We start from the raw sequence: 23,687 nt of genomic DNA, 5'->3' as shown, positions 1-23,687 counted from the left end.
CCCCTGCTTTAAATTCATTGCATCAGAGAAGAGTCTTCTATCCAAAAATCCAATCTGTTATGCAAAATGTTTCATATTTCATTTTCATGAGGTTTAATACAAGGCATTTATTTGTGTTTGTCATAAAGCAAAGCAGATAGTCACTGACAAAGAGTACAGGGGGAACAACAACAGGTTTTTTTCTGACTATAACCTGGGTTAGTGAAGAAATGTTCAGAAGTCATGTTAGATTCACATAAAAATGAAAATGACAGACTCTCAGAACACATTTGGAGGCTTGATACTTACTATACATACCATCTGTTTTTACTCTATATTAATCTTTCAGCTATATGGTTTAAAAACATTATATTTTGAAATACACCTACAGTTGAAACTGAGTGAAAACACTGTGTGACAATAGGACACCTTATTTCATAATGATTGTCTGTTAGCACCAACATACTTGCAAAACATTTGATGCAATATTCAGAAAACAAAGTCAAACTTCTTCATGCATTACTTTAAACTTAGTACAGGTATTTCGCTATTTGGAAAACTGACACATTTAACTAGCATAAAACATAGAAGAGACTGGGTTCCTGGTTAACGGGATAAATGGGATCAAACTCTTCACAGAAGTGAAGACAAGAGGGCTGGATTCTCCATTGCGCTGAGGTCAGCAATAGCAGCTATTGGCCACCTGTTAGTGGTTCAGTTTAGATTATCGACTAACAAGATGTCAGATAACGTGGCTCAGTCAGATAACATGGCTCAGTCAAATAAATCAGCACAAACAGAGAGGTGAGAACAGTCCTGCAATAGTTTCAATCTGTTTCAAATTGTGAGCTCAACTCGGTTCATATTTTTATCCCCCTTATTTATGACAGATAAAAAATTCCACAGATTCCACAGTATTAGTACAGACCTTGCTCCCCTTTTCTTTTCTAGTTTAACAGTTCACAGGGTACAAAAAATGGCTGTACCAATCCTCCCTAATACAATGTACCTAGCATACAATAACATTCCAGATATCAGTAGATCATACAGACATTTACACTGACCGTAGCTAGCATACAGTTCATATTTGGCAAGTCTCAATAAAATATACAGACAGATTTGACATTGTCATAAATATAAAGGGAAAGGTAAACCCCTTTGAAATCCCTCCTGGCCAGGGGAAAGCTCCTCTCACCTGTAAAGGGTTAAGAAGCTAAAGGTAACCTCGCTGGCACCTGACCAAAATGACCAATGAGGAGACAAGATACTTTCAAAAGCTGGGAGGAGGGAGAGAAACAAAGGGTCTGTGTCTGTCTGTAGTCGTCTTGGCCGGGGACAGAACAGGAATGGAGTCTTAGAACTTTTAATACGTAATCTAGCTAGGTATGTGTTAGATTATGATTTCTTTAAATGGCTGAGAAAAGAACTGTGCTGAATAGAATAACTATTTCTGTCTGTGTATCTTTTTTGTAACTTAAGGTTTTGCCTAGAGGGGTTCTCTATGTTTTTGAATCTAATTACCCTGTAAGATATCTACCATCCTGATTTTACAGGGGGGATTTCTTTATTTCTATTTACTTCTATTTTTTATTAAAAGTCTTCTTGTAAAACACTGAATGCTTTTTCATTGTTCTCAGATCCAAGGGTTTGGGTCTGTGGTCACCTATGCAAATTGGTGAGGCTTTTTATCCAACATTTCCCAGGAAAGGGGGGGTGCAAGTGTTGGGAGGATTGTTCATTGTTCTTAAGATCCAAGGGTCTGGGTCTGTAGTCACCTAAGCAAATTGGTGAGGCTTTTTACCAAACCTTGTCCAGGAAGTGGGGTGCAAGGTTTTGGGAAGTATTTTGGGGGGAAGGACGCGTCCAAACAGCTCTTCCCCAGTAACCAGTATTAGTTTGGTGGTGGTAGCGGCCAATCCAAGGACAACGGGTGGAATATTTTGTACCTTGGGGAAGTTTTGACCTAAGCTGGTAAAGATAAGCTTAGGAGGTTTTTTTTTCATGCAGGTCCCCACATCTGTACCCTAGAGTTCAGAGTGGGGGAGGAAACTTGACAGACATATACAAAAAAAACCCAGGTTATTTGTACAAAGTTTACCTATGAACAAATTTCCACTACAAACCTTAGCGTGAGAACAAAGCATTCTGGAAATATAGTTCATATTTATATAACTTAACATAAATACAAAATCTTCTAAAATATATAATATTAGGTAACACAGCTATACTCCTTTCCTGAGGCATGGATCCTGATCCTGAGCTAAGCCAGCAGCTGAATTGTCCTAATGTGCAGGTGAGAACAACCCTGTGGCTGCTTATATCAGCCTAACTATCTCCTAGGGATAAAAACCTAGATTTACAAAATCTAGTGGTGCCTGAATCCCAGGTTTAGGTGTCTAAGTCTGGGTTTAGGATCCTAAATCCCAGGTTTAGGTTCCATTAAGATTCATGAAACTCCCATGGAACTCTGCATACATGCATTTGGCACCTAAATATTTTCAGAGAAAAGTTCCCTCAGCACCTGTGTTTCTGCCTCTGGGGATGCACACTACTTCCTTCCTCTAGGTATCTGATTGTCTACGCCCCAGAGAGTTTGCCAAATCAGGGAAGATAGCCATTTGGCTGCCTAATTCATATGTGGGGCTTGATCCAGTAGGTGTACAAAGGGGCCACCTACTGGGTTGGGTCCCCAAAAGTGAGTCAGATAATGACCAGAGGAGGACTTGCCTCATAACTTTTAGTACAATGGTTAAGGTGCTCATCTATGAGGTACGAGACCCAGGATCCAGTCCCCCTGCTCCAATTATTTATACACTGTGGAATAGCTTCAACCGAAGAGATTGAGGGCAACCTACTCTAGAATATCCAATAGCTAAGTGGTTAGACACTCTCCTGTGAGGTAGTAGATCCCTCCTCAAATCCCTAATCAGGTGGAAGGGTGACCTGAAGTAGAGCACTCCCATGTTCTAGCTGAATCCCTAAACACTCGACTTAAAAGATAAGGGATGTGGTCCTCCTCCTGGCTTCTTGCAAAAAATAATTTAAGCACCTAATGCCAAAGAGGGTCCAGAGCTGAGTCTGGCTAGTAGAGATAGGTGCCTTCTTACAGACTGGACTGAAGCAATTAGCTTTATGTCAGGGTTTAGCGTGCACACCCCCTCATCGGTATCTCCCATTGACTAGTTTAGGAGGCTCAAGCTGTTTTTTGTGAATCACAGGTTAAGGCATCTATCTCTTCTCATTCTCTTTCTTGCAGTGTGTTCCTGTGATTTTCTAGGGAGAAGCTAAAAGTTAGGAGTTGTAACACTGACCATGAGAACACACAAATACCATTCTGACTTTAAGCCAAAGTGACTATATTTTCAGAATAAGAAAACACAATACAACTCTGGGAACAACATTTTTTTTTAGGGTTGTAATATACTCAAGAGCTCTATGTTCTGGCTCCTTTCTTTAATCTGCTGTTTCTGGGTCAGAAAATTTCTGCCCAGGGAGCCACAGCAGGAGTTTTAGTTTTCATTATCTAGACAGGGTCATTGAGTCGCCTGACTCACATTGCACTAGTGAGTTATGAGTGAGAGTTATGACAAGCTTTGGTTTTGGTTGAAGCAAAACCTGTGATATAAGTGCAACATGGTACAACATGCTTCATTTTAGTGTAGAAATGCATCTTGAACAAACATTTTTTGTAGTAATAAACAACCTGAACATTTTCACTGATTAAATGAATAAAACCCAGTACAGTTCAGGCTCCCGAAAGACGTTCACAGGACAGCAGGAAATCATAGGACATAATGGTACTGTCCAAGTAAAATCAGGACATATAGTCTCTTTACCCAAGGATCATTCCACTGTATCAGGATCATTGGGGTGTCTTACACTTCAGCTCTATCCCTGCCATACTCCCTATTTGACTTGTTGGATTTCTCAGCTGCCTCGTTAAGGAATCCATAAGTCTTCTTTGTGCATCTGTAACGGTGATTACTCATAGAATAATGCATTACTCAACATGAATAAGTATATCAATAGGGCTCTGTGCCGGGGAGAGAGACTAGTGGGAGTGAGGAGATGTTTTCCCTGTTATTTTTCTTTTATGCTCCATTTTATCATTGAAATTATTGAGTAAAGAAGAATCTCGATGAAACTTGTTCTTTTTAATGTCACATTTGGCCAGAAGTTTTACCTCTTGAAGTTATTTTTGCCATTGATAGCAGTAAATGCAGGCCCGTTATTTTGCAGGCCTCTTACTTCAGCATTTATATGTATATAAGTATATTTCCATATGCAGCAAATATATCAAAATACCAGATTAGAAATCTTGATGTATTTCTTCTTGTTAATATTTATTACTTATGTTCCAGGGTGACCATAATATCCTGGGAGAAGGCAGCAGCAGCACTGCTGGAAGGAACTCACAGTGTAAGGGCTTGTGTACAGGGGGGGAAAGCTCAGAATAGCTATTCTACACATGAAGGTTCTTATTCTGCAATGGGTACCTTGGTGGGTATGTGTACACTGAAATAAAATATCTGCAACACTGTGTCTCAGAGCCTAGGTCAAAATTGACTCGGGCTTGTGGGGTTCAGGCTGCAGGGCTAAAAATAGCAGTGTAGACATTTGGACTTGGGCTGGAGCCCAGGTTCTGAAACCCGCTGGGGAATGGGTGTCTCAAAGACTGGTCTCAAGCCCAGATCCAAAAGTGTACCCTGTTATTTTTAGCCCTGCAGCCCAAGACCAAGTCAATGCACCTGGGTTCCGAGACTCAGTGCTGCGGGTTTTTTCTTTGCAGTTTAGACATACCTTGTATGACTTAGGTTAATACACTTTGGAATTGGATTAACCTAAATAGCAAGAAGGTACTCTTAATATGGAATAAGAATGTTACATGAGGGGTTAGTGTGGAACAGCTATTGTGCTTTTAGATTCTCACCCTAGCTATTTCATTCTAACTTCCCTATGAACTCCCTGTGCAGAAAAGCCCTAAGGAAGTATCATAATCATTCCAAAAAGAGACCTGTAGTGCGTTCCTCCCCTGATATACAGCAGACTGCTGTAATACTGTTTAAAACAGCTAAATTGTTCTGAGGTATGAGGTGCTAATAAAATATACTTTGAATTATTTCCTAGTTCTCATATTTCTCTTCTTGTAAATTCAGATGGGTAGATATTAGAAATATATTTTACTACCTTAATCATCTGAGGCAGGTTGGAGGGCAGAAAGGTAATTTCTAGTAGATAGTTGTCCCTGTGCTTGGAGGTATCTTCATTAACCTTTAAACTGTTTAGCATATCTTTATTTTTTCCTCCTAGCCAGATCCTGTCTTTAATTTTCAAATTTGATGTTTCAGCTTAAAAAGGTGCAATAACTTTTCTGGTGTGCCTCCCATCCCCATGCCTCTTGGAATGCTTACAAATTCATATTTTTTTTAGCCTTGAAAAAAGCACAGCTTGGCACACGATCTATCACCTTGACACATGCTTTTAATAATGTCTGTAATGATCTATAGGAATTATTTATTTAAATTTCATTTTCATTAGAGAAATATGTTTACTATGCAAATGCACAAAAAAACAATATTCTCCACTACAACTGGTCCCATCAAACTCCGTATAAATCACATCAGTTGTTAAGTAAGATAATTGAAAAGTCTCAAATTAATATTGGTAAGTAGCTCTTGGTCTGGAATTCCTAAAAAGGAAAAAAAAAACAATAAATAAAACCATGGACAACATGTTTAGAGTGCTTGCAGACCCTGGAGTGAATTCTGCTTTCAGTTACAACTGTGTAATATCCAGCAGGATTTGGCCCACTCTTTTTAAAGCTGAAAGCAAGGAGATTACATTAAAACCAATTCTTTATTTGCTTAAAGTTAAAAATATTCCCTCGGGTTTATTCACCACCTTTTCGCAATAGAAGAGAAAAGAAACACACCTAACAATATAATATTTTCATCCTCCATTTGCTTTCCAGAACAGTGCAGGAAGATCACTGTGGTACCAATCCTGGACCTAGTTCCAGGCAGGCAGATTCCTGTGCCTACATGGCCAGGTAGATTCAAGGGTCTGACCATGTGAATCCAGCTGCAGCAACAGGACCTGTACTTAGCATGGCAATTAAAAACAAGGGCAATATATTGTAATGGGTGTAAGCCTGGAGACTGAGAAGTGTTATTTCACAGAGATTACTGGAGTCAAAATATGTCAATAACTTTTTAAAATGTATGCCTTTTAGATGTAAATATTACAAAAATCTAAATTAAATAATAACATTGCCACTAAAATATCTTTTATTTTCTACAGATTATGCTTTTGTACTATTTTATCATGTTTCTGAATAACTCTAAGTAATAGATGATTATTGTAAAGAGATTACGTTTTGATCTGTTTATCCATATTAAAGTCTATCTATAATCCATCACCAAGACAGAGATAATGAATATGGAATATCAGAGCCCAAACATGTTCTATGCCTCACCCTTACACACAAGAAGGAGTGATTTAAGATTCAGAAGCAAAGTACATGAGTGTGTGGGACTACTTCTATACAGAATGGCTCAGGGTTGCCTGGAACTAATGTCTTTGATGGCTTTTTGAAAGAAATATACAATGTCTTTTATCACAGATTGATAAACATAAAATTAATGCTCTTTTCTATATGGCCAGGAAAAGCACAATTTTGTACTGTTTCCAATGTAGGAGAAAAGCCAGGAGGTTACATATTCATGGGTCACTATGCCCAGATGTGAACACTAGGATGGGATGCAGACCACTGACTACTAGCAAATGAGAAGAGGCATTTATTATCTCCATGGTGATTTAGGCATTGAGTAGAAGTGAAGAGTCCACAGATTAAGATGATCTGAAGAGAAAGCAGAGTATAAAAGGACACCAAGGCCTTGTAAGATACCTTCAATAGTAGGGGAAACCATGGAGTCCAGATCAAGGTCTTAATATTCAAATACCTCCATGGTCCTAATTACCTGAGAGATTGCCTATTTCTCCACCACCATGATCTTCCTTAATAACTCAGTTTCACTGGACCAGTTAAGGATTTGGTACAGAGTACATTGGGTCTTTTCCCCTCTTTGATGGCATCATCCTAGATGTGTAGAAATTCTTTGTGTCTGAATCTGCTGGTATCAGAATTATGTTTCTACTACCGGCCCTTGAGTTTTCTTCTTTCCCACCAAGAACCATGACAAACTGTGTGGTCAATGACATAAGAGAGGGTGTTGTAGTGCTAGAATAGTCAGCTAGTGGTCTCACTAGTTTTGTGAATTATTGATCTCTTGTTTGGGCAGCCTTGTATAAGTAAATTTTGGAATAGGGTAAGGTCCCAGAGGCTTTAAGTTTCAGGAGTGGAGCATGGCAATAGTTTCTTCCTGCCTTGTAATGAGGAAAGTTTGATTTCTGCCTAGAAGAAGAAATGATCTCACTCCGTTAAGGGGTGGGTTCTTGCATTTATATTAATGGCCATACCCACCTAAGGATGATGATACCCACCAGATCATGGCTAGCTGTGTCTGTGTCTCTGGAGATTACTGGTGAGAACACAAAAATAGACAATTTGCTTAGGTGCTTTAGGACTATTTAATGACAGGCACTGTCTCAATTAGCTCCTCTGGGAATCCTTTGATGTCAAAATATGGCCAGTGTGCTCATCACCCCGAATATTGTGCTGTTCTGGGAAAGGGCAAAACTGGTGAATCTCTTCCTCAAATGGAAAAGATTATTCTTTTAATGATGCAAACCTTTGTCTGTTCATAGTTGGGTAAAGGAAATGCAATTATCAGCCTACTTGATGTGGTGTTAGTACCCTACTATAGCAGGTTCATCGTGGCAGAGTGAAGACCTTGCTCTGCTTTCTGCTGGAAGGGGGAGGCTCTCCTTTGTGCTAGTAGTGGGCAGAAAGAAGGTGGGAAATGATGTCACTGAGTCAAAACAGAGCTTTTTAAGTTCACTTCAGATGTGCTACCTTTCTTTCCGGTTCCCTGGTGTGAGGAACGTGTCCTTTCCTTTGTGCTGTTTCTATGAGAAGGAAACAGATTCCCTAAACATGCCTAATCATCCTTCGATCCTCCTCCAGCCCCTGGATCTTCTTCTGTAGGAGCTAGCACACAAAAGATCCCCAGCCACCCTTCTGCCAGCTTATTTTTCTGCCTTGAGTGGATCCTTCTCTGACGCCACCAACGAAAAAGATCTTCAGCCAGAAAGTGGTAACATCTATTGTGGAAAGGAAACATAACAATACATTCAACATACTTTAAATTATAGTTTTCAAATAAAAGTCCAAAGGTGCTGTTTCTTTCATTTTGTTTTTTAACTTTACAGAAATCTTCATATTAAAAAGAAAAAGTTGTAACAAAGGGTTTTAGATGAATATTTTCTGTGTGATGACCAGAATTTTAGCCATGCAATCTCATTAAAGTTAATGGGACTCAGACAGCACAGCTAAATATCAATGCACCCTGCAGAAAGCATGCCCTGAAGCATCAAATATAAGGCAATAAGAAAAATGGCTTAGGAAACAGGCAAAAAGACAATTAGATAGACGACAGAAATACCAAATATGAATAGATTCTTAAAAGTTATGGCTTTTTCTTAAAAAAAAAACCTGCTCATCTCCAAATTTAGGGTTATATAATACCCTTCTAGGGAGAATGTGTAGAAAAATCAAAGCTTTCTTGCAAAACAATATTGTATTATATTTGTGGAAAAATCATCATATGTTCCCTTAGAGCAGTGGTTCTCAGCCAGGGGTACATGTACCTTTGGGGGTACACAGAGGTCTTCCAGGGGCTACATCAACTCATCTAGATATTCACTTAGTTTTACAACAGGCTACATAAAAAGCACTAGAAAAGTCAGTACAACTAAAATTTCATACAGACAATGACTTGTTTATACGGGTCTATGTACTACACACCAAAATGTAAGTATAATGTTTATATTCCAATTGATTTACAATTATATGGTAAAAATGAGCAAGTGAGCAATTTTTCAGTAATAGCATTCTGTGATACTTTTGTATTCTTATGTCTGATTTAATTCCTCAAGGGCCTCCTTCAGTGGCATTGCTATGGGTATAGGCCTGCCCAAATTTTGAGGCCCTCAAAATGCACTGGTAAATCCTTGCCAAACCCTTCCCTAAAGCGCCTTACAGCAATACTAATACAGATTTCCCCTGTAGGAGAACTAAGGTTACAGACTGGGAGTGGATGGGTCATTACACAAAGTAAAACTATTTCCCCTTGTTTATTCCACCCCATCCCCACTCCCCACTGTTCCTCAGACATTCTTGTCAACTGCTGGAAATGGCCCACCTTGATTATCACTACAAAAGGTTTTTCCCTCACCCTGCTCTCCTCCTGGTAATAGCTCACCTTAAGTGATCACTCTGGTTACAGTGTGTATAGTAACACCCATTGTTTCATGTTCTCTATGTATGTAAATCTCCCCACTGTATTTTCCACTGAATGCATCCGATGAAGTGAGCTGTAGCTCACAAAAGCTTATGCTCAAATAAATTTGTTAGTCTCTAAGGTGCCACAAGTCCTCCTTTTCTTTTTATGAAAGATTCAATTCTTCCTTTTGTTATAGACATACAACAACCATTTATGAACTGCAATGGAATGTGAGATATGAGACCTCAAACCTGCTAATGGGTAGGACTAAATATTTCCCATCCTGTATTGCAGGCCAGGATAAATAAATCTGTGGGGAAATACTGCAAGGTACCATTTATATATGTAATATGACAGCTGTTTGAAGCTGCTTAGAAAATTGGAATGATAGAATAAATCTCCCCACTGTATTTTCCACTGAATGCATCCGATGAAGTGGGCTCTGGCTCACGAAAGCTTATGCTCAAATAAATTTGTTAGTCTCTAAGGTGCCACAAGTCCTCATTTTCTTTTTGTGAATACAGACTAACACGGCTGCTACTCTGAAACAAACTCTAATGTTACACAGTTACTGAGGTTAATTGTTCTCATGTCTCATTGTCCTGTTGTTTGAGAGGAGATGTATATTTTTGGTGACAATAATGGTTAGGTTTTCATCATAATTCACAAGGAATTACTGTCACTCAGATTTATATTAATCAGAATTTGTGAAGATAATCCTTTTTCAGGGGCTGTCTAATGTTTTTTGAAGTATTCTCCCCAATTTAAATAATTTGGCCTTGCTTCTGATTTTTTTCTTTAATAAGAAAATGAATGACTGTTTACATTTGGAGGTATCTATTTTCTCCGATTGTATGCATAACTCACATTGACATTAATAGGAATTAAACATACATCACACTGGGTGCACGATTGTTGTAGCTTTTTATGTTTTGTTTTGTTTTGAACTTTTATTCAGTTTCTTTTCCCCCCTATTGCTTTGTGCTCATTCCAATATGGCCCAGTTTCTCCAATAGTGTCCTTATTCCTATGAAATGTTTTCTCTACACTTCCAGCCCCCTGCTGATTCTATCCTATTTCTCCCTCAAGGACTCACCCACTTACTCAAAGGCTGACCCCAACTCTTTTTCACCTTCTGTCTTCTCTTTAGCCCTTAGCTAAACTTTCACTCTCTATAGCTGTATTTGACCCTCCTCCCACTTCCCCCCACCAACTTATTATACCATCCTATGGTCACCCATCCCACCTCCTGCCCTGCTTCCCTTTGACCAGGATCTCAGAAACAACCACACACCATCCTCACCCAACCCAGGATTTAGACTTGGAAAAAGTTGCACCAACATAAGACCAGCTGAGTCATCCAAACAGGTCTTGGTATGAATACAAGGCTCAGTGCCTCCTCCATGATTCTATTGTGGATTAGTGTTTGAGCCTGTATTAAACAGCATGAAACAAAAGCTAGGGTCCTAAATAAGGCAATAGGTGATATTGGGAGACAGGAAATAAATGCTGACTACTGGCACATGCCTCTTACTCAACCCATATTAGTAAGGCAGATATCAGAGACTTCTGAGAACGGGCTATCTTCCTGGTATGCTAGATACCTAATGATTAGAAAAGCTTTTTCACTATTGTGGCCACCATGGGCATGTCATTATAAAAGAGGTGTAGCTATTGAACAGAGATCACAAAGAGGCTCCAGCATAGAATGCAAAAACCATGACAACACTTGTACCAGTGATAAAATGATGTGATAAAATGTGTCCCAGATACCTTTCACCCAATCTAACACTTCTTTTCCCTTGATAGGTCCTAATAGTGGGACGAAAACAAGAAATGATCCAGCCTCCTCATCTCTCTGATACATCGCAGCTCAGCTGGGAGGGCATTCTGACTCTTTGTACTGTTCCATGGAGTAAGGTAGCAACCACAATTGATGGAAGCAGCTAAGATATAGGACAAAAGCCTATACGTTTGCCCATGCTACATCTCCTCAGTGATGTGAATATTGGAAATAAAAGTGAAACACAGCACTGTGGTTCAAGCATAAACTGAAAATATATATGTACACTGTGACAGAGCTCATACAAAATAGGAGCCAACTCAGTACTGCAATGCCAAGGTGTCCCAGAAATGATGCTGCAGTAGAATTGAAATTAGACAACAGTAATGTGCAATCATAGTTATATTGCATGTGTAACTCTCTGTGCTTACTCTGTTGATTTTTGTATCTCTTCACATTCAATTTTAAAAAAAGGAAGAAAAAAAAGAAACAAATGCACTTCAAGGTCTTCAATAAGGAGTTATAATTTCACTAAAATATTAATATTAACATAAGTTATTTATTTATACTACAATACAGTATATATTCAGCTGCTTTAGAATAGCAGATTAGTTATGATTTTAAATAAATCTATCATTTATATTTCTACCCCAAGACTATCTCCTTTTTAATAATGGAAGGTTATAAATTTTTCAGCCATAATACACATCTGTGAAGTCCACTTGAGAGATTACCAGGTAAACATTGCACCTTAGAACAATATAAGACACTTTGGGGAATCATTTTATGCTATGATGGATTTGTAGAATACATTTTTTAACTAATTTAGAGCAGTAGATGGTGCAGCGAGTTAATGCATCTATTAACTCCACCATTGGCCAGGTGGAAATGGCCCACCTGATGATCACTTTAGATAAGCTATTACCAGCAGGACAGTGGGGTGGGAGTAGGTATTGTTTCATATTCTCAGTGTATATATAAAGCCTGCTGCAGTTTCCACGATATGCATCTGAGGAAGTGAGCTGTAGCTCACGAAAGCTTATGCTCTAATAAATTGGTTAGTCTCTAAGGTGCCACAAGTACTCCTTTTCTTTTTGCGAATACAGACTAACATGGCTGTTACTCTGAAAACTGTTCCAGGAGACACTCTAGACAGTTGCATTCCACAGGGCCCTGGGCTGGAACCCAGAGTAGAGGGAGAGCCCGGGTTCCCCCCAAATCCTCCCAACTCCTGGTCAGACACAGGAGGAGTTGACCTGGACTGTGGGTTCACAAAAACGGCCAAACTGAGAGCTGCTGTGAAGCTCCAAGGCGAGCAAATCCGCCAATAAGTGCAAGACCCACCAAGGTAGAGGAGGAACTTTGTCACACCCCCTACCTAATTTATCTGTGATATTTAAAACTAGTATTAGGCCATAAAATGAACACTTTTTCTCTATTAATTTACAAGAGTTCAAGATATTTACCTAAAGCCATTTACTAAATAACTAAAATAAAGAAGAATTCACTTCCATTCCAATATTTAAAGTGACGATTATGGTTATTGTTTCACTCCTGGAAGTCAAACTTTATGGATTATGATTTCATTTACGGTTCCAACTTCATTCATTTGTAATTTACACTTTCTTCCACAAATTAAACTGACAATTTGTTACTACTGTTGAGGATTATTCTGTAAAGATGAGCCTTGAATATGTAATGCTTATCTGGAATTTGTAAACAGAGCAAATCTGATCTGGAATCAATGAGACCCAATAAATATTGAACCCCACAGTCCCTTTTAACAGAGCTATTTTTAGGGAAGAACCACACTTTAAGCAAACAGAATGTTATTAAAGGTAAGGCATCTTTGATTCCAAACCAGTTGGCAGGTTTATGTTTCTCAGCTGGGATGTTTCTTATTGGTTTAATTTTTTTTTTACTGGTTTCACCAGCCCTGGTAGCCTGTTTTCAATAGAGACATCATAAAAAAGGCTCTTCATGGCTGTGATTCTTCCAGGACTCCTGCCTGTAGGAGTTTGGGCTAACTAAGTCCTCAATGAAAACTGAGTAATATAAGGATGTGACACACAGGTGGGGTTTTTTTGGTTTATTTTTTCTCCTCACAAATCTTATTGTTGAAACATTTTTTTTTTATCATTTACAAGTTGTTTTAAAGTATATTCATATAGAATTGTAAAAACAATTGAATAGTTTAGGGGTCACCACTGTACATGACTGGTATCTGCCCATTAATTAACTAGCAACTCCAATGAGAACTCAAACAGTGCATTATGGTGAGAACTGATAGAGTAGTGCAAAAACATGTCAGTAACTATTCAGTCACATGCAAGAGAGAATTTTGATTCACTCATATTTGCTGTTCTTTCATGGCCATTTTCTGAGAGCAATCAAACATTCCAATATTTGCTGAACATCATTTTGAACTAAATATTTGTGATTCATGCTGTATCTATTAGTTCCCGTATCTAATCCTGTGCCAAAAATTAAGAATTCTGAACCAAAAAAATTAAAAATTCTGCACATATTTTAAAATTCCGCACAATTTATTTGTCAAAATAATACACCATAATCACACCATTTTCAATTGTTTTGGTAATCTATTTCACAATACCTGTCATAAGTATGTCTATAACAATATAGACAACAAAAAAGGTTTTTCCCACGAGGAGAGAGTTAAAAAAATTCCTATGACAACCCAGTTCCTGTTCCTCTGTTATGACTTTGCTGGGTGTCTCAGTCTGGGTGTGTCACATGTGCCAGCTGGGCACATCTTGGGTGAAAACTCAGGTCTCAACCCCCTCCCCCAGATCCCTTTTCTCCTAGAGCCCAGACGCAGGATGTCCCCCAGGCCAGAGACCCGCATTCCCCTAGCTTTCAGAGCCCAGCTCTGGGGCACCTCCAAGCCCAGACACTCACACACTTTACACCCAGATCCCAGCCATGAGGTGTCCCCCAGCCCAGAGATCCACAGTCTCTCCCCTCTAGAGCCCAGCCACGGGGCACCACCCTGCCCAGACACCTACACCTCTTGCCCCCAGAGCCTAGCCATCAGGTGCCCCCCAGCCCAGTCACCCTCATCCCCTACTCATGCTCCCAGCTCTGGGTACCCCACAAATCAGAAATCAATACACCCCTTTGTCATAGAGCCCAGCAGCTGGGCATCCCCAGCCCATATACCTGCACCTCCCTACCCTCAGATCCCAGTTGCTGGGCTCCCTACCAGCCCAGATACCAGCACCCCCAATCCGCCAGAGCCCAGCCGTGGGAAATCCCGCATACTAGACACAGGCATTCCACTCCCTCCCAGAGCACAGGGATTCAGAGAGAAAAACAGCCTGATTCTGATTCCTAGGCTTGTACAGAGTTACCTGCATGCCTCCTGCTTCCTTCGGGGAGTGCTGGGAACTGCAGCCTCCAAGAACTCTCCAGCTTTCTCCCACTCCTCGGCAGCATCTTGTATTTGTAAGCTGAAGAGCTGGGCTCTTCTGGGTCCAGCAGCCCGTAGTGGCAGCCAGCAGCTCTGCAGCACCAGTTCTGCCAGGAAATATGAATTTTTCCCAGAACATTAATTCTGCACAAATTCTGCATTGCACACTGGTGCAGAATTCCCCCAGAAGTTGTTGTTTAATTCATCCAATCAGGGAATAGAAAAATGTTGTACGATGTAACCTACAAGCAGAAACTGTAAACTTTGTATTGCAAATTCTCACAGTGAACTGTTCTGGAATGATGTGCAGACCAGTTCTGAATAAATTTGCAAATAATTTCCAATAACAAATACATTTTTAAATTTTAAGGCTGAAATCTTGGCTACAGTGAAGTCATTGGCAAACCTCCGATTTCCTGACTTCAGGATTTCCCCTTAAATCTGTTTCTGAGCAGAAAATCTGGCACAAATAAATTGTTGACAATTATTTACTCAACTCTATGTAGCATAGATATAATGGTTTTGTTCTAAGTTGTAGCTCCCAAGCTCTGCTGTTATAGTGAAAATGCAGTTTAATATTAGTTGATGTTTATAAAACATTTCCAACATGTGAAGCAGTACACAATTGCTAAGTACTAATTTATTATATCAATTATTTAAAAATCAGTTTACAGTTGTAGACAGACGTGTCAGCTATTTTAAAGTAGACTGATGTTTTCCAAAAACCTGAACTATATATCCTGAAATATATATATTATTTCCAAAGACCTAATTCTGCACTACCTTCACCCTGTATAACCCAACTGACTGCTCATGAGAAAACCTGTCTCTGTTATACTCATTGACATTCATTAGGAAAAAAATATCCTGGGACTAAAATCAATGGGACATCAACTTCTAAGTGCCGAATGGTATGTCTGCACTCGTGTTGGAAGATGTAACTTCCAGCTCCATTAGACCTACCTGCACTAACTTTGATAGAGCTAGAGTGCTAAAAATAGAAATGGAGCCATGGCAGCATGAGCAGTGGGAGGGGCAAGCCACCCAAGTATATACTTAGGGTCTCAGGCAAGATTGTACTCAGGGCAGCTAGATCAACCTGCTGCTCATGTTACCACAACTACCACAACTACCAAAATTACATCTTCCAGCTCCATTGTAAATCTACCCGGAGGCACTTTTGAAGATGAGACTTAAGCTCCACAGAAGCTTTTGAACATGTTACCCTAGTTAATATCTAGCAAGTTCCCATTTCTAATCTTATTCAATGGGCTAATTCAAGTTTCTTTCCCCAGGAACTTGAAATTAATGAATATGAAACCCAAGAAACTATACTCTGTCATTATTAACAATAGACTTGTAATAATGAGTGATAAAAACTCAGGCTGATAGACTGCTTCCCTTTACCTGATACCATTTTGGCATTTTTAAACTGACATATAGTTTCGTTGTCTGGGTATGCCGAAAGAAGGACAGGAGACATTCGACATGGGTGTAATCAAGCCGCAACTTTATTATTAGATGTCTGGAACTACCCAACAGATAACAGTGTACAGCACAGGCGCTGACTTTTCAAAGTGACAAGAGGTGCTCAACCCCAAGCCATTTATCTGCTCACTGTATACCTTTTCTATGGAGTATCTGCACTGGACATCTGCCCTACACTTAAATAATGAGTTGTAACATATGGTCTTCATGCCATGCATGAACAGAGCCCTTCCTGAAACCCACGTTGGGGAAGGTGAATAAACCCCAACTGCACCCAAGCCAATATGGCGGTAAGGGAAAAATTCCTTCCTACCCTCCTGAAAAAGGGGCAGCTAGAATAATGCCAACAGCAGTGTTGACTAAACCTGGTATTTTGCCACCTAAAAGGGAGGGAGGGAGGGCCCTGCTACAGCCTTGGTGTGTGTAACCAAATTGTCCCTTTTAAAACCCTGCATTCCCAGGGGATGAGTCAGCAACCATGCTGCCCCTTTCTGCAGCAGTTCCCCCCCCTTCACTCAGCCAGCCAGAAAAACAACACCCCCCACCCCTGTTTAAAGGTGCAGGGGCGTCGTTTTTCTGAAACAAGAATACTTTACACATATATAGTGCCTTCCCTGATCCAAAGATCTCAAAGTGCTTTATTAGCAACTGTCAAGGTTCCTTCCCCACTCTGAACTCTAGGCTACAGATGTGGTGACCCGCATGAAAACCTCCTTAGCTTACTTTTTCTAGCTTAGGTTAAAACTTCCCCAAGGTACAAACTATTTTACCTTTTGCCCCTGGACTTTTGCTGCCACCACCAAATGTCTAACCGGTAGTATATTATTAGGAAAGAGTCCATTTGGAAACGTCTTCCCCCCCAAATCCTCCCAAATGTTACCCGCCCTTTCCTGGGGAAGGATTGATAAAAATCCTCACCAATTTGCATAGGTTACCACAGACCCAAACCCTTGGATCTTAAGAACAAAGAAGAATTTTAATAGAAGAAAAAGTAAAAAGAATCACCTCTGTAAAATCAGGATGGTAAATACCTTACAGGGTAATTAGATTCAAACCATAGAGAATCCATCTAGGCAAAACATTAAGTTAGAAAAATATGCAAAAACAGGAATATCCATTCCATTCAGCACAGCTTATTTTCTCAGCCATTTAAAGAAATCAGAATGTAACGCATATCTAGCTAGATTAATTACTAAGTTCTAAGTCTCCATTCCTGTTCTGTCCCCAGCAACAGCATCACACAGACAGACAGAGAGACTTTGTTTCTCCCTTCCCCCAGCTTTTGAAAGTATCTTGTCTCCTCATTGGTCATTTTGGTCAGGTGCCAGCAAAGTTATCCTAGCTTCTTAACCCTTTACAGGTGAAAGGGTTTTTCCTCTGGCCAGGAGGGATTTTAAAGGGGTTTACCCTTCCCTTTATATTTATGACAGCAACAGTAAAGCCTTCACTATTCAATAACATCTTCTTTTCACTTTGTACATTGTTTTCTCAGTCTTCTTTCTCATTCATGCTATTACGTTTATGTATGTTGTTTTGTTTTCCTTTATAAGCTGCACAGACCTTATCTACATGATTTATAGCATATTTCTCTTTCTATTTTTATACAGAGTTAACTACATGCACACCAACACATGCACAAATTAAAATATTATTGTAGGGTAACTTTCTCTATTTTAAATAAATAATCTCAACTGGATAATAAACAACAAAGTGGTAAAATAGTAAATGTAGCCTTTGAAAGGCATGTCAGCAAGCTCCTTCTATTAAGAGCAAGAAAAGGCAAAGGTAATCAGACTGCTGATGACAGTCTAGCCAGGGGTGATAATCCCCATTATATCAGATACATTTAAAAAACTGTGTTTCACATCCCTCCAAAGCAGGTTTGCACATGTCACAGCACAAATTAGTGAAGTCTAAATTTCAGCTCAAGGCTCCATGTGTCATTTAATAGCATACATTTGCTAACCGTAGCCAAAAAGCAGGCTTCCATCAGGGACCTTGAAACTCCTCATTTACATAAGAATGGGAAGTTAATTGTGTTACAGATATTCTGACTTCCCCAAGGAGTTCATTAAGCATGCTGAACATGCTGAGAATATAACTTAACTGTCATTTCTGAGAAATCTGGAAAATTCAACTTCAGATACACTACCACTGGAACTAAAGTACAGAATACAAAAAACACTTGATTCTAAAACAGAAATGGGGTAAGATTGAAATCCACCCAGACTCTTGCTGGTATTTTCAATATATTAGCTGTTGTTTTAGGGCAACTCTTTCTATCTTTTTATTACCATCAACTCTAAATGTGGGTCATGCACCTGAGAAGTTATCGAAAGAATTTGCTTACGTTGATATCGGATATGGCCTCAGCAACATTCAGTACCATTGCTATAACAAAAAAAGCAAGAAACAAAACAACAAAAACATCAGAGAAAAGAGAAATCATATTTATTCTTATCTGAGCTGGCAAAAAAGAAAGGGAGATGACATGAAATGCAGCTCACACTTTTTTGATAACATCTTTCCAGTGATCCATCTCTGCCCTGGTTAAAGCATGGGGCATTTCAAATTTGTTTTCAATATTTGGCTAATCCGGTGGAAATAATTGATAACTGGTTTTAAGCCATCACTGTTGAAGGTGTGGTATATGTATCTTATCCTTTATTGCATAGCCAAAGCAATATGTTATCACAATTCTTTAGTGAAAAATTTTCTGTTTGCTCTGTTAACTTCTCTTTTGTCCAAACAATGAAGATAGCTAGATAGAATGCTACTGCTACTCATCGATCCAAACTGAGAGTGAGGTTTGGTGGATGGGTGAAGTAGTACACTCAAGGGACTATTAATTGAAGGATGTTCCTACCAGCAGGTGGGAAGGGAGTCAGGCAGACTAACACCAAAGTGACTGGAAGGAGGGGGTATTGTACTCTTTACTTACATATATAGTCTGTTTCTGTGTTTTCCCATGTTTATCACTGTACTTCTTTTTCCTAATAAAGATTCCCTTGTCTTGTACACAGTGCTGGTGTGTAAGAAAGTTCCACCTGTTAAGGGCATCAAAAGGAGGGTGCATTTATTTGCCCCAAGTTTCTGGGGGGGAGGGGGCTTGAACTGGTTTCATTATTTGTCAAGAGGGACTTGAGATATATTGAACCTGACCTTTTTTGCTGCCGTTAACCACCTGGTAGAATAGTTACACTTATATTAATTCCTGTGGGATAAAAATAAGAACATTCTGAGTGAAATTCTGCTTTCATCAACCCTGGGACACACTCATAGATTCACAGACTCCAAGGTCTGAAGAGATCACTGTGAGCACCCAGTCTGACCTTCTGTATAACAGGCCACATAATTTCCCTAAAGAATTCCTGCAGCATAGCTTTTAGAAAAAGCCTCCAGTCTTGATTTAAATATCAGTGATGATGAATCCACCATGACCCTTGGTAAATTGTTCCTGTGGCTAATGTCAAAATGTCATGCAGTACCATGTCAAACTCCTTATATAATCTAAGTATATTACATCAACACTATTAGCTTTATCAACCAAACTTGTAAACTCATCAAAAAATATCACATTAGTTTGACAGGATCTATTTTCCATAAACTCATGTTTATTTACATTAATTACATTACCCTCCTTCAATCCTTTATTAATGAAGTCCCATATCAGCTGCTCCATTATCTTCCCCAGGATCTATGTCAGGCTGAGAAGGCTATAACTAATTTGGTCCACCCATTTACCCTCTTTTACTTTGTTTTTTTTATTGGGGTATTCAGCACATTATACTACAGCAGTTTGTGAATATTTAGGATACCTGACTATGGTCGCAAGTCACCTTTGAAGAAATATAGTGGGTAATATAGTCAGGAGAGATAGTAATGTGGCAGTGAAATGTTATCAGGGTATCAACTTCTGTACACAGAACTTTTAAATAACATTATCATACTTTTCTTGATATTAAGTCCAGCTGAGAGAATAATTCACAATGAATAATGTATTTGATACATTTAGTCTTTTCTTCTTTTCTTGAATATCCATAAGGAGATTGCAAATCATGCAAATTTATTCATTATACTAATTTATATAAAGTTATATAGTAATTTTACAATCTTCCTTGGATAAGATACTCTCCTGTTTCCCATTTGCTCTGTGTGTGATGTGGAGGGACAAATTCTGATCTGCTAGTAGCCCATACCAGGACAGTTTACCAAGTCCCCTCCACTACATGGAGGAGATGAAACAAAGGATCCACCCATTCTTGTGAGGTTTAAGGGGCAAACTAATCCACAAGCAAGGGAGTTCTAATGGGCCAGCTAATCCACAAGCAAGGGAGTTCTAAGGGTCCAGCTGATTCACAAGCTAGCTGACCGCAAGGCTCACCAGGTGACGTCAAGCCTATTATATAGGCGCCTAATGAAATCAGCCAGTCCAGTCTGCTCAACGTTGCTACAGTGTTAGGGATGCTCCATGCTATCTGGTAACAGATACTCCAGACTATTTCAGCTTCAGCTCCTGCCAGGCCACAGCTGATTGCCCTGACACAGAGAGGGTGTGCAAGAGTAAGGAGGGTCACTGGTGCATAGAGAAAGGAATGATGCCTGTCTCAACAGAGAAGTCAGAAAGGAAATGGTTGGGGTATGGAGACTGCACTACTCAGTTGCCTCCACAGTAGTAGTCCCTTGGATCAGGGCAGGGTTGAGTCACATTGACAGCATAGTTGGGGAAATTTGATCTCCAATTCTATATCTGATCCTCATGTTAATAGAGAGTGTCACATCTAAGGATTTCACTCAAATTCCTTTTATGAGAAAACCAATCACTTTCAAAAATATTTTTAAAAGCAAAACATATAACTATTTGGCAATTTGCATTATGATTTCAATTCAGTTTTAAAGATTATACTTGTCTCTATGTATCCCTCTAATGAAAATCTTAGCTAAAGTATAATTTTTTTAAATGATGCCTACATTTATATTTGCAATTTTGCTTACAAAAACAGTGTTTGTGTAAGCAAATTGGGTCCTCTCAGCAGCCAACTACCTCATTGGCCCACACAAATGATGTATGAAATTGAAATTGCACTTTTTTTTATCAACAAGATTGTGGGCACAAATTTGGAAGATGGATGCAATTTCCTTTGAAAGTTTGCTCAAAGTGTATACTTCATGAACACTTAAATATCTGTGTTATGCAGTGGGTTAAAGATCATTCATCCATGAATGCTTGGCTTCACATCTGCCTTATTTAGTTTGAAATCAGTTTGGCAGTCTCAGCCCAGATCCCATTGGAAATGTGGCAATATCACAAATGTGGCACATATGTCCAGTCTAGCACAATTCAGCACATGTACCAATCACTCCTCCAAAGGGGCATAACATGATTTGCAAGGGAATTCCAGACCAATGTGTTATGAACACACTATTTCTTATTTCCGTCAGATAGCAAAATGAAATTGCATATGACTGTGCTGACAAGTCTTAGCAATTCAAACCTTTATCATCACATACAAGCAATCAACAGGAAGAGAAATACTGCCATTTCTGGAGGCATAGTACTGTGATGGACAAGACGTAGACAAGTATTATTCAAATATTTGAAGTAAAATTGTGTGAGTTTGTTTTATTTTGCCTATTTATATCTTTATTATATTGGTTGTATTTGTGCTTACATTACAGTACAGTCTTTGTGCATTATAGTATCACACTTATTTTGTTTGTATTCAATAATATTTATGCACATCTCTAACAAATTGAGAATATCTTTATTACACAATGTGGTGCAGGCAACACATTTTTTGTTCCAGAGAACAAAATAGATCTTAAATTTTAAATAGAGCACTCGCTTAAATACATACATTTGGTATATTTTTGGAGGGGGTTTTGGAAAGGATTTTAACTGAAATATGTTTTATCAGTAGATTGATTCCTTTATATCCATGGTTATAAAACTTAACCTACAGACAGCATCTCTCTTTGCAAATGTAACATGGGGCTTAGCATTGGGGATGCATCAGTGCTGCATCCTTATGTGGACTTCACAGCAGGAAGGAGAGTGAGTTGTCCTTTCTCCCTTCTACTTCTCTCAGCAACTGTATAGGGCACAATCTCGCCCATAAAATCAATATATCCATAACATTTTTGAAATAACTTATCCTATATTAATGACTGACCAAATTAAATGCCAGAAGAAACTTATACTAGATGACTTGGACACCTTGCAGTACAAGATGTGCAGACAATAGTTACTTCCAGTGTCATTGTTTTTACTTTCTTGTTTATAATTCAATAAATTGTACATAAAAATACAGTCATATGTTAGGTTAGCTGCTGGAGTAGGTATATAGAGTCCTGGGTTGAACTGTACTCAAATGGCTGCTCTGTCCCACTGTTCATGCTCCTGAAGCTGCACTTCTGTTTTTAGTGTACTAGGTCTCTCAAAACTAGTGTGAGTACAACTATTTGGGCTGGAAATTAGCTTGCTGTGTTACCATATTCCTCTGAAACAAAGGCAAGCAAAACAAAATTTCAGTGCATATAAAATAGATGATTTAAAAAATCACCTTATTGATTTCCAAAACAAACATTTTTTTCTTTTATTTGCCTTTCTGTAATGTCCTGCTTTGAATTAACCAAGAGTTTCAGTTACCATTTGCTAGCATTATTGTAGAATGTCTTAATTAGATAATTAAAAAATTTACCTCATCCTGCCACCTTTCTGTTGCTGCATTTATATTATGCTAACAGATACGAAAATGTCAGTTATGCGCCCAGAGTAGAGATCACATGAGCACAGAGAACTCTTGGTTTCATCATCTTAAAATCAGTATAATCCTTCCTGAAGGTTATGAGATATAAACTAAAATATCAACATGAATATTAATATTAACCTTATAATATTCCCTTTACACTAAAATTGTTTACTAATTTTGAAAAATTTCTCATTTTTTGAAAAGTGAATTTAAATTCTTCTGAAAAGCCTTGATAGTCCAGGAGGCTGAAGACCTTTGTTTAGCCATAAAACAAACACACCACAATGATAGTGCAAGCTTCACCCTGTTGTCATATATATGGTGTCACAGTCCCATCCTGGAGTGACCCCCACCTTCAGTTAGTCTTCAGACCAAATTTTCTAAAGGCCTTTACCTACCTTCCATTCATGCATTATCACCTGTACACACAAATTTACAAACACATATCCCACTAGCACTTGACTCATACTCCATTTCTATGTGTAAATGGCTTTGCATGTATAAATTCTATCATCTGTGCACATAAATTATACTAATGCACACTGAAATGTGCATGCAGGATATGGAGAATATTGTTTTCTTGGCCTGTTTCCTGATATAAAGGTGCTAGTTACCTGCTGGATACCGTGATATCGATATATCTCTTTCCAGAATAAAAACAGGACAGAAGCAATTAAATTAACTTCATATAAACCACTTCAGAGCTGTTAGTAATTGATTTGTAAAATCTACTCAGATTTAAGACTGAGTGCTTTTCACACAGTTGCTTTTCTGTGTTGGTGCCCATCAGACTGAACCATCAGATTTCATTATTAATTTATTCTTGTTATAATCACTTTAGTCCATTTATT

This window comes from Lepidochelys kempii, chromosome 1 (genome assembly GCF_965140285.1).
Source record: "Lepidochelys kempii isolate rLepKem1 chromosome 1, rLepKem1.hap1, whole genome shotgun sequence".
In the NCBI taxonomy this organism is placed as follows: Eukaryota; Metazoa; Chordata; order Testudines; family Cheloniidae; genus Lepidochelys; species Lepidochelys kempii.
The sequence above is the reverse complement of the archived record's forward strand: the minus strand, read 5'-3'. Positions refer to the sequence as shown.